At 44.4% G+C, this 10587-nt stretch overlaps 1 protein-coding gene across 3 annotated transcripts in view; it reads left to right on the top strand.

Moving 5' to 3' along the window:
• The first annotated feature begins 496 nt into the window (after positions 1-496).
• The window catches only part of Htr1e (5-hydroxytryptamine receptor 1E), a 78259-nt gene continuing 68168 nt past the window's right edge, over positions 497-10587 (top strand). For 2 of the 3 annotated variants that reach the window (XR_011369289.1, XM_070010178.1), the window contains exon 1: positions 497-597. The gene's annotated coding sequence lies outside the window, so the exon portion shown is untranslated. The remainder of the gene's footprint in view (positions 598-10587) is intronic. The other variant, XM_070010179.1, reaches the window with a different exon arrangement.

The raw sequence follows: 10587 nt of genomic DNA, 5'->3' as shown, positions 1-10587 counted from the left end.
TAGCGATTGCCTCCGGGAGCCCCGAGGGCGCCCTGGGCTCCAGAATTCTCCCTTCCCAGCCTTGGTAAACCAGGGAGCAGGCAGTCGCCTGGCGCCCCATCCTGCTCCGTGCGGCGCCGGGCACCGCGGTTCACCTTTCCAGCCTTCCCACCCGCTGCTTGGTGCAGGGCGCGGGGAGGAAGGGGGGGGGGGTCCTCGGAGGCTGCCACCTGCGCGCTCATTCCACAGATTGCCCGGTCCTCCCGCTCCTCTTCTTCCTCCTCCTCTCCTGGCTCTCGCCCCATCTTCAGCCCCTGCTCCTGGGGGCCACGCAGCGCGGCGCCCGCCTCCTGCCCCGTGCGCCCGCCGCGCGTAGCACACCCGGACTCCGCGTCGCCACAGCACCCGAGACACCCGCGCGGGCAAGGTCGCTGGAGGAGAGAGCACCCCGAGACTCAGCGGACCCCAGAGCTGGGTGTCTGGAAAAGCGATTCTTTGATAAGGCTCGGGAGGAAGATACGAAAAAAGAAAAAGCAGCGCGTCGCGAGTGAGACTTCTGGAGCCAGTGGGACGCCCCAGTTGGCCCGGAGCGACGCGCCTGCACGCACCGTCTACAAGGTGAGGGGCGCACTCCTGGGGGACACCCCTCTCCATTCTACCCCACCCCCGAACACACACGCACAGGACAAGGATCCAAACGGTGGGCTTGGGGTGGGGCGGGGGGTTGCCGGTTCTGGGGTGTCAAGGTGGCTGGAGTTGGGGCGCCTGGGGCCGTAAGGGGGTCCCCTGAGAACTGTCCGTACCCCTGGGCTTCTAGGTATGGAATGCATTTCTCCTTCTAACCAGCCCCCACATGTGTGGACCGCGACAGTGTGTGGTTTTAGAATTTTACCCCGTTCCCTTGCAAAGGGCGTCGGGAAGGGCTGCCAGGAGGGCGAAAACTTGAGGAGACACCCCCAAGAGATGGTTGTTCTGGGGACCCTGGGAGGACCAGGTGATTTCAGAGCCAGCGCTGCTGGGTGGGGGGGTGGGGGGGCGGCGGGACACACACACACACACACACACACACACACACACACACACACACACTCCCCTTGGATTAGAAAGGATTGCACGCTTTGCTCCCGTCCTTAGGGGGAAACAAATGCTGTATTGGATCTGCTACATCAAATGCCCCGGGGAGGGGGGGGCGGTGTTGGAAGTGTCAGTGAATGGTTAAGTTTGGTCCTGAGCTATTTCCAGCAATAGTGTAAAGGTGAGGGGCTGGCCCCGCCCCAGAGCCTGAGAAGTGGCTGCCGCTCCTCCCCCAAGATCCTACATGGTTTGGGCACTGTTTAAGCAGATGCACGTTGGTGTGTTTCTGTCTATGCCCCGTTTCCAGAAGGACCTGGTAAATTCATCCCCACATCTGTCCTTGAATTAGGAGGGCGAGGCTGAAGGAACGCTGCTTCCTAACCTTCCTTCTTGTCCTTCCTGACCTCCGGCATCAAAGCTCTCCAGGGAAGGAGGAGGTCTGGGAGGAAAGAAGGAGGATCAAATGGCTAATACTAATTCAAGGTTCTTTTTACAATTCCGCCCGAGTCCTCCCTCAAAATGTCAAGCAGTGAATGCTCCTGCTCTCCACTTGGCACTACTTCAGAATATATATTTGCCATGGTCACACAGAAAGTGCATCACCTAAGAACACCTAGGAGGGACTTGCAGATAAAAGGCTTCTCTGACTTTACCCTGTGTTTGAGGGGGAAACTAGAGTCTGGGACTTGGTCAGCCTCTTCCATCAGGAAGGACCTTTGAAATGGTTTTGAAACATCTATTTGAAATGCAAAGAGGAGATTGTAAGCTAGGCTGTCTTCTCTTGCTGGTGGGCTTGTTTTCCTGTTGAATTAAATGAGATGGCCCTGCCACAGAGGTGTTTTGAGGCCACTTAGCAAATGCACTATGTGTCCTTGCCCACCTCCATCCTTCCCCTTCAGAACTTCAGCCTCCACCCTACAGCCTCCATGATGAAGCAGACCTCCAAAATAGGCAGTTTCTGTGGCCTATTTAAGAAGAAATGTGTGGCTGCTTTCTAAAATTGCTTAGTGCCGTGCGGCTAACCCTTTTGCTAACCATAGAAGTGAGAGAGGAGTACTTCTGCTCAGGTATTTATGTCATCACTGAGAGAACTTTAAAGATAAACTCAGTGAAACCCTGATTCATCACTGTGGCTAGAACTTAAGTATTATGTCATCATCACCTGATCTGGGTGTAGAAGACCCCAAGAACTGTTAAAGATCTCTTTATAAGTTGGGACTTGAAATGACAGAGCTAGGAAAGAGCTTTTTAAAATGCAGCCATAGCTAGACAGTGGTAACTCCTGCCTGTAATTCAAGCTCAGGAGACTAAGAGCTGGGGTTTGCAGTTCAAAGACAACCCAGGCAGGAAAAGTCCACAGACTTATATCTTACCCAGCAAAAAGTCAGAGTGGTGCTGTGATTCAAGTGATAGAGAGCAGCCTTGAGCAATAAAAGCTATAGGACAGCGCCTAAGCCCTGATTTCAAGCCTCAGTACTGACACACGCTGGCTGGGTACATGTGGCTTATGTCTATAATCTTAGCTACTCAGAAGGCTGAGATCTGAGGATAGTATCTCCAATTAACTACCAAATAAGTTGGACGTGGAGTTGTGTCTCAACTGGTAGTACTTGAGAAAAAAAAAAGCTACGGGACAGCACCCAGGCCCCAAGTTCAAGCCCCCCAGGATCAGCACCAAAAAAAAAAAAAGAGTAAAAATTTAGCCATGACTGGCTCTCAGGTATATGCATAATAAAATATCCCTTTGGGTGGTTTTTCCAGAGCTATACAGTTCACAGTTCTTTCTTTTATTTTTGCCAGTCCCTGAGCTTCTTTTGCTCAAGGCTAGTTCTCTATCACTTGGGCCACAGCACCACTTCCAGCTTTTTCTGAGTAGTTTATTGGAGAAAAGAGTTTCATGGAGTTTCCTGCCCAGGCTGGCAATCCTCAGATCTCAGCCTCTGGAGTTTCTGGGATTACAGGTTTCAAGTAGAAAGTACATCCTTTTTCTAAAACCCTCAGACTGTCAGCCTCTAGACCGTTTGTCACACATCTCCCAACCCCTACCCCTCACCTTTCCATGTTTTCTCATGTTCTTATCAGTCTTTTAGGAATTTTGTCTCTAATGTTGCAATATAAGAAAAGCCTTCCTTTTATTTCTGCAGGCTTGTTGTCCTGAGAAAATAAGCTTGAGGCTGCTCAGCAGCAGAATTCCAACCAGACAGGAATGTATTGTTCAGACCATATGGTCTTAAGGACATCTTAGGGCAGAGACCAAGATGGCATTCAAGCTTCACGATCCTCTCTTCTCCACCTACCACATTTTCCATATTTGTGGAATTATACGAACATGAACTTCAGGAAAGTGCTAAGAGTCTGCTATATGGGTGAGAAAGGGGACAGATAGATGAACAGGAAAGAGAGAATGAGGGGTCCCTTAGTTTGGAATGGAATAGCCATTCGGTAGAGTCCCTGGTTTCTCCTTTGTTTTGTTTTTCCTCACTAACATATCCTCTAGAACCAGCATTGTGGCCTCTAAAACTTGGAGTCCAAGTCAGCCAACTTACCAATGTCGATCAGGATTTCATCAATGTCCTATCTACTTTTCATCATTTGATTCTCATTCCTTTGTGGATGAAGAAACTAAAAGCAAGAAGCTTATACAAAAGTGGCATAGTTCTGACTCACAAAAAAATAACTAAAATCTTTAAGGGCTCTATTCTAAAATAGTTTGATTCTAGTCCTGCTTCGCATGTTCTAAAACCCCCAGTGGATGCTTAAAACTGCAAGTGGTACCATGCCTTAAGTGAAATGTGTTTTCCCCAATAGGCTGTGCAGTTTCACCAGGTAGGACCACAGTTGATCTGTCCTCTCATGGCCTTTCTGCCTTCTTTGTATCATTATTCTTTTTTCTTTTCTTTTTAAATGTCTGATGTTCTCATACTTCCCCCCCACCATCAGTCATGGGCACTATCCCTGAGCTCTTTTGTGCAAGGTTAGTGCTCTATCACTTTGAGCCAAAGCTCCACTTCCGGTTTTCTAGTGGTTAATTGGAGACAAGAGTCTCAATGACTTCCCTGCCCAGGCTGGCTTTGAATCATATCCTCAGATCTCAGTCTCCTAAGTAGCTAGCTAGGATTATAACCCAGCCTGATTCACTTTTTTCTGAATATTTTTTATTATCTTTGAGTAATTGTAGAAAGGAGTTGCCATTTACCAAGGCAGTTTATGAATACAGTGCATCTTGATCAATGTTATCCTTTTCAACATTCTTACCCACCATTCCCAACCCAGCCTTTCCCTTACTTAATTTTAGGTGCTACACTATTCTTTTTTTTTTTTTTTTTACTTTTTTTTTTCCGTCGGTCATGGGGCTTGAACTCTGGGCCTGAGCGCTGTCCCTGTGCTCTTCAGCTCAAGTCTAGCCCTCTACCACTTGAGCCACAGCACCACTTCCACCCTTTAATACTTTTTTTATGGTTAGCCACAGCTGCACTCCAGGAAAGCAAAGCTAGGATGAGATGTTGCTGTAATCTAATTGCTCATTTTTAGTTGCCTTCTTTTGTCTCTCCCACTGTGGATTATCGAGGTTCTAGTTCTAATAGATTTAAGTGCCTTTATTTCTTGGTTACATCGAGCCAATAAAAAACACACAGAATCAGCCCCGTGCTGGTAGCCCACACCTATAATCCTAGGTACTTAGAATAGTGAGGTCTGAGATTCATGATGCAAACGCCAGCCTGGGGAAGGAAAGTCCAAGAAACTCTATCTCCAATTAATCACACATACCCCAAAATTCCAGATGTGGAACTGCGGCTCAAGTGGTAGAACACTAGCTTTGAGCAAGAAAAATCTCAGGAACAGTAGGCCCTGAGTTAAAGCCCCAAGGTATACTCTCTCTCTCTCTCTCTCTCTCTCTCTCTCTCTCTCTCTCTCTCTCTCTCTCTCTCTCTCTCTCTCTCTCTCTCTCTCTCTCTCTCTCTCTCTCACTCGCTCTCCACTAGCTTTAATAGGTTCACTTTTCAAGATTTCTCCTGCTGATCAGTTAACTCCCAACACGTGCTGTGATCAGATTAAGAAGACAAAGCCCTTGGGAAGAAGCTGTAAAATTCAATCCTACATCTAGATCCTTTTAAACTGCAAGGTATAAGAGGAACAAGCATCACATGATTCTATCATTACCAACCAGGATGAGAGGTCTTTATGAAATCTAGCATTAAAAAGCTGCTGCCAGCAGCAGCAGCTTGCACGTCTGAAATTCAGATCCTTCTAATAACCCATCTACTTCAAGTACCTACATTAAAAAAATACCGTATGAAATGTCTTCCTTAGATACATCTGTTCTTCATCCCTTTATCAGGTCATGGAGATGTGCTGGTATTTCCAAAGAATTTGGAACTTTAAAGCTTGGGTTTTGCTAGGACAACTCACCCAGGAAAGTAGAATTTGCAACAAGATTGACATTCTTTAGGAATCAAAGACAAAATGGAGTTTCTCTTCAGAATCCACCTAGGGGGATAGTGAGGTTTATTCACAATACCAAAGTGATTTCATTAACAATATGTCATAATATTCAAAGCCTTAAATCCATTCATCTATACTGGTAGAGAGAGAAAAGAGAAAGAAGTTTTTATATGTCAAGTGGCTACTATGTTTCAGAAACTGCGCTAAGAGCAGAACACATATTCTTTTTTGGTGTTAATGATGTTACTTACTCTGTAATACTTACTTGAATTGCACACTATTAAAAACTACAGCAATAGTTAAACAGATAATTCAGTGTGACAATGATTCTTAATATATTTTTGCAAGAAATCTGGGGGAATATTTTGTTTATATTTTTAATTATCTTTTTTTTTTGCCAGTCCTGAGGCTTGAACTCAGGTCCTGGGCACCAACCCTGAACTTCTTTTGCTCATGGCTAGCACTCTACCACTTGAGCCACAGCTCCACTTCTGGCTTTTTCTGTTTATGTGGTACTGAGGAATCAAACCCAGGGCTTCATTCATGCTAGGGAAATACTCTACCACTAAGCCACATTCCCAGCCTTTTTTTATCTTCAAGTAGTTGTACAAAGGGGTTGTGCTTTACCAAAGCAGCTTATGAATACAGTGCATCTTTTTTTTCTATCTTCTCTGAATACAGTGCATCTTGATCAATGTCAACCATCCCTCCCAAGCCACCTTCTCTTCCCCTATTTAATTTTAGGTTATGTATTGATATTTTTGCCATTTGACAAAGCAATTTATGGGTACAATGTATCTTGCTTACGAGAGAGAGGGGGGAAGGAGAGGAAGAGGGGAGGGGAGGGGAGCGGAGGGAAGGAAAGAGCAGGGAGAGGGGAGAGATGGAGTGGGAAGGGGGAGAGGAAGTGAGAAGAGGGGAGGGGAAAAGAGGAAGAGAGGGAAAGAGAGGGAAGGAGAGAGGAGGGAAAGGGGAGAAGAAAGGAGATGAAGAAAAGACAGAAAAAGTAATGGAACAAGGGAAAGAGAGAGGGAGAGAAGGGGCAGAAAAAAAACTACATTTATCATAAAAACCACCTGGCCTGATGTCCGCTTCAGGGAAGTACAAGATGAGAATGGGTGAAATGAACACAGAAAGTAATGACAGAGAAGATGTAGAAGTATGCAAGTCCTCGATCAGTTCCTACCCTTTTGCATTTTACCCATAAGCCTGAGGGAATCATTATAAAAATTTTCAGGTGCCTATGAAGAATGACATGCATAAAACAAATCCTAGGTGTTGAGCTCAGTAACTTCTCAAAGTGAGCATGTCCATGTAACTAACTCCTCCAATTCCTCCCCTGTGTGGACTTCCTTCTGATGTCTACCTAGGCCTTACTTCCCTCTCCTGCCCGAAGGTATGACTCTCTGCCTCCAGACATAAAACCTTAGTAAAGTTTCATATACAGGTGACTAAGTTGTTTTTTGTGATTTGGCTCAGTTGTTACACTCAGGAGATTCGTTCATGTGCATGGTTATATCAGAGGCTTGTTTAATTTTGTTGCATTGGGTATAGCATTATGTTATATGACTATGCCTCAATAAATATATTACCCACTTTAATACTGATGGGTAGCTGGGTTGTTTCCAGGTTTTTGGGATTGTTCATGCTGCTTCATTGCAGTCTTTTCAGCCAATCATTAGTTTGTGGTTCTAGAGAGCTCACTTTGGCCAAAAGATGTTCTAAATGGGGGTAGAAGGTCATGGGTGTGGGGGAGACATTTGCCACAGAGAGATCTTGGAACAAGGCAGCAGGAGGAGCTATGGGGAAAGATAGCAGAAATTAGACGAGTTCTAACAGGAGGAGGAGAAGGAAATAGAAATGAGTAGAGATTAAATGGATATGACAAGTGTCAGAAAGCATGGAATGCAGGACAGCACCAAGGTTTCCAACTCTGGTGGATGAGATTTCCTTGCACCAAGAGCTGAGGACACAGGAGAGGGAACAAGAACATATTCATCATTGACTCTCAGAAAAGAGTTGTCCAAGATGATTCCAAATCTGCAATTCTCCAAGAGAGCACTGCTTTTTTTTATCCCCTGGCTCCTACCCTATTCCTTCTTTCTTTAATAGACCCCTCTCTACCTCAAACGATCATTTGTAGTCAGAAAGGACTGACAATTACTTACATGCAGTAGCTCATGCCTTTAATCCTAGCTTCTTGGGCAGCACAGACCAGCAGGTCTGTGGTTCCAGGCCAGCCAAAGCAAAATGTTCTCAAGACACATCAGCCAGGCATGGTGGTACAACACTTGTTATCCAAGCTATGTAGTAAATATAACTAGGAGGGCTCCAGGCTGCCTGGACATAAATTTGAGACCCTATCTCAAAAATAATTGAAACAAAAAGGACTAGAACATAGCTCAAGCAGTAGAGGTCCTGCCTAGCAAGTGTCAGGCTCTGAGTTCAAACCTCAGTACTTCCAAAGGAATAATTCCATATTTGCTGCACTGTGGTTGCCCCATGAGTCACTTTCTTTTCTCTTCAGTTATATCTACGCTGAGAAGCACAATTAGCAGAATCAGGAGATGGTGACGAATCAGCTAAAACTTTGTTTTACCTTGTAGATCACAAGCAGAATTCAGGTCAAGTGAATGGAGATAGAAGTAGAATGAGAAGAGCCCAGTCATGATCTGGATGGCTCAGTGACTAGGGGACAAAATGTGCTGAGTCAGCTTCTAATACTTCATGGAAGAATTTCTCTAACATTCTCTGAACATGCAATTCAACTGCCTATGAAGTGTGCCTTATGCATCCCTGAAAAGCAATGACCAAGAAGTATCTTTTGGAGCATGTGGTGGACTGGGTTCTCCAAAAACAGACTCTCTGAGATGTGTGCCAATGCCTTTGGCACCACAGGAAGGGAAGGAAGCAACTTTCTTAGGAGGACCTTTTGGCTAATCGTTAAAGGAGTATTGAAGTGTATGACTGAGAACAGTGCACATACGTACAGGTACATGAGTAATTGTGTGCATATTATGGTGGTACCTATATTTAATGCTTGAAAGGTATTTTACTGTAACTAATCTTTTCTAGCTAGACTTGTATGGCAGTTGAAATATAACAGAAAAATGGGTCATGAAAATCCTCCCTTACCATCTCTGCCTATGCAATGAAGTGTCCTGTGCAGAGATCTTATGCTTTGTGCACTTGTGAAATGGCACTTACTGATACCTGTTGGTTTGAAGAAAGGCCTCTGAGGTGTGTTATTGGGTTGTGATGGAATCTTTAGGAGGTGGAGCCTAATGAGAGACCTTTAGGTTATGGGGGCATGTTCTCAAAGGGGATTGTGGAACTTGGTCCTTTAGCTTTCCGACATAAGCAATTTGTTCTCCCAGAGAAGAGTTTGGGGATACTTCTTCACCTCAAACTCTGCAGCCCGTTGGCTGGATATGAAATCTCTGACTTCTACATTCAGTCTGTCTTTGCTTTCAACTTTGGCAATGCTGGTCTTGGCTTTTCACCAATGTATTTAATGAATTCCTACCAAGAGCACTCCATAGAGGTTTTATGGCCTAAAAAGGTGAAATTATGCTCATTTTCTGTAATCTATCCCAGCTGTAGTCCATCCAAGATTTGCTTTCTCCTTCACTTTGTCATCATTTCAGAATAGTTTTGATGGTTGCAACAATATCCATATATATACAAAACTGACTTTTTAAATTTTATTTTTATTATCTTTAAGTAGCAGTACCAAGGGTTTGCCATTGAATAAATCAGTTTACAAAGTACAATGCATCTTGATTGATGTCACCCCTTTCACCACTCCCTCCCCCTCTCCCAACCCAGCCCCTCCCACTCACTTTTAAGAACATGAAATTGGCTATGTTATCCCCTTTGTGGTCACCTTATTTAACTTTCTTATTCTAATTCTCCAGTTTGTGTCTCTTGATTGCAATTGCATGTGTTGCCCCATTTTGTTCTTATCATATCCTGAATTATGTTCTTTAACTACTCTGTGACTCAGTTGTACTACCACTGACATGGGAATAACAACTTCCACCTTAGCAACCTATTGAGTATAAAAGGAAGGATGTGCTAAGTGCTGTGGAGAAACAGAAGGCATTCTTACAATTATTATCATCATTACTGTTTCTGTAAGTGAAGTTGTCAAACTAATCCTCGTCTACATATAGGTGATGTGAGTGGTGCTGGCCTTGCAGAATATAAAGGGAGATGAGGTCCACTCCCTACAACTCTGTTGACTAAAATTTGTTCTCTTTTAATTCGTCATCCTAGGCTTTAAGCCCCAGAGAAAACACCAATTCAGGATGCTATGACCAACTCCTGAATCTCTAGACTTTGAACCAGCTGAAAACAATAAACAAAAAAAACCTTTCTCTGAACATAAGAAAGAGAAATACTCTATGGAGAACTCAAATAGTATAATCTTTTAGAAAGACTAGGTCAAAGCCCGATAAAAGTACCAGGAAATGGGTACATCCAAGAGAGGGTGGGGCCGAGGGGGAAGGAAAGACTAATGAAGGGGGAAGGAGGTAGACTGCAGTCAAGAATGCATTGTATATACCACAAAATTAAGAAAAGTAAGGGAGGGGTAGGTTGAAGGGGGGTAAGAATGTTGAAGGAGTGACATTGATCAGGATACACTGTATTCATAAACTGCTTTGTTATATGACACCCCCTTTGTACAGCTACTTAAAGATAATAAGAAAATGTTTTAAAAGAAATCAAAGAGAGTGAGAGAGAGATTGAGATTGAGAGAGAGCGAAGACATCAGGCCCTGGGATGACCCTGGAGTTCCATTGCACTAGAAAGTCACATGATTTCTTTATAATGGCACCTTACAAATCTTAGTATGCAGGCACTGGGATGCAGCTCAGGCGTAGATTATTTGCCTGATATGTGTGAGTCCCAGCATTGGACCCTCAGAATTAAAAAACAAAGAACAAACTATCTCAATGTGCAGAAGAATCACCGGGAAGGTATCTTAAATCCTCAAATTCCTGGTCCCCATCTTCAGAGCTTCTAATCACTATGATAGAATGAGGCCAAGAACTTGCATTTCTAATGAAGTCCTGGTTTGCAGGCTGC

Source organism: Dipodomys merriami, unplaced genomic scaffold (genome assembly GCF_024711535.1).
Source record: "Dipodomys merriami isolate MVZ:Mamm:240054 unplaced genomic scaffold, mDipMer1.0.p SCAF_8, whole genome shotgun sequence".
In the NCBI taxonomy this organism is placed as follows: domain Eukaryota; kingdom Metazoa; phylum Chordata; class Mammalia; order Rodentia; family Heteromyidae; genus Dipodomys; species Dipodomys merriami.
Note: the sequence above shows the minus strand (reverse complement) of the source record. Positions and strands in the feature narration are given on the sequence as shown.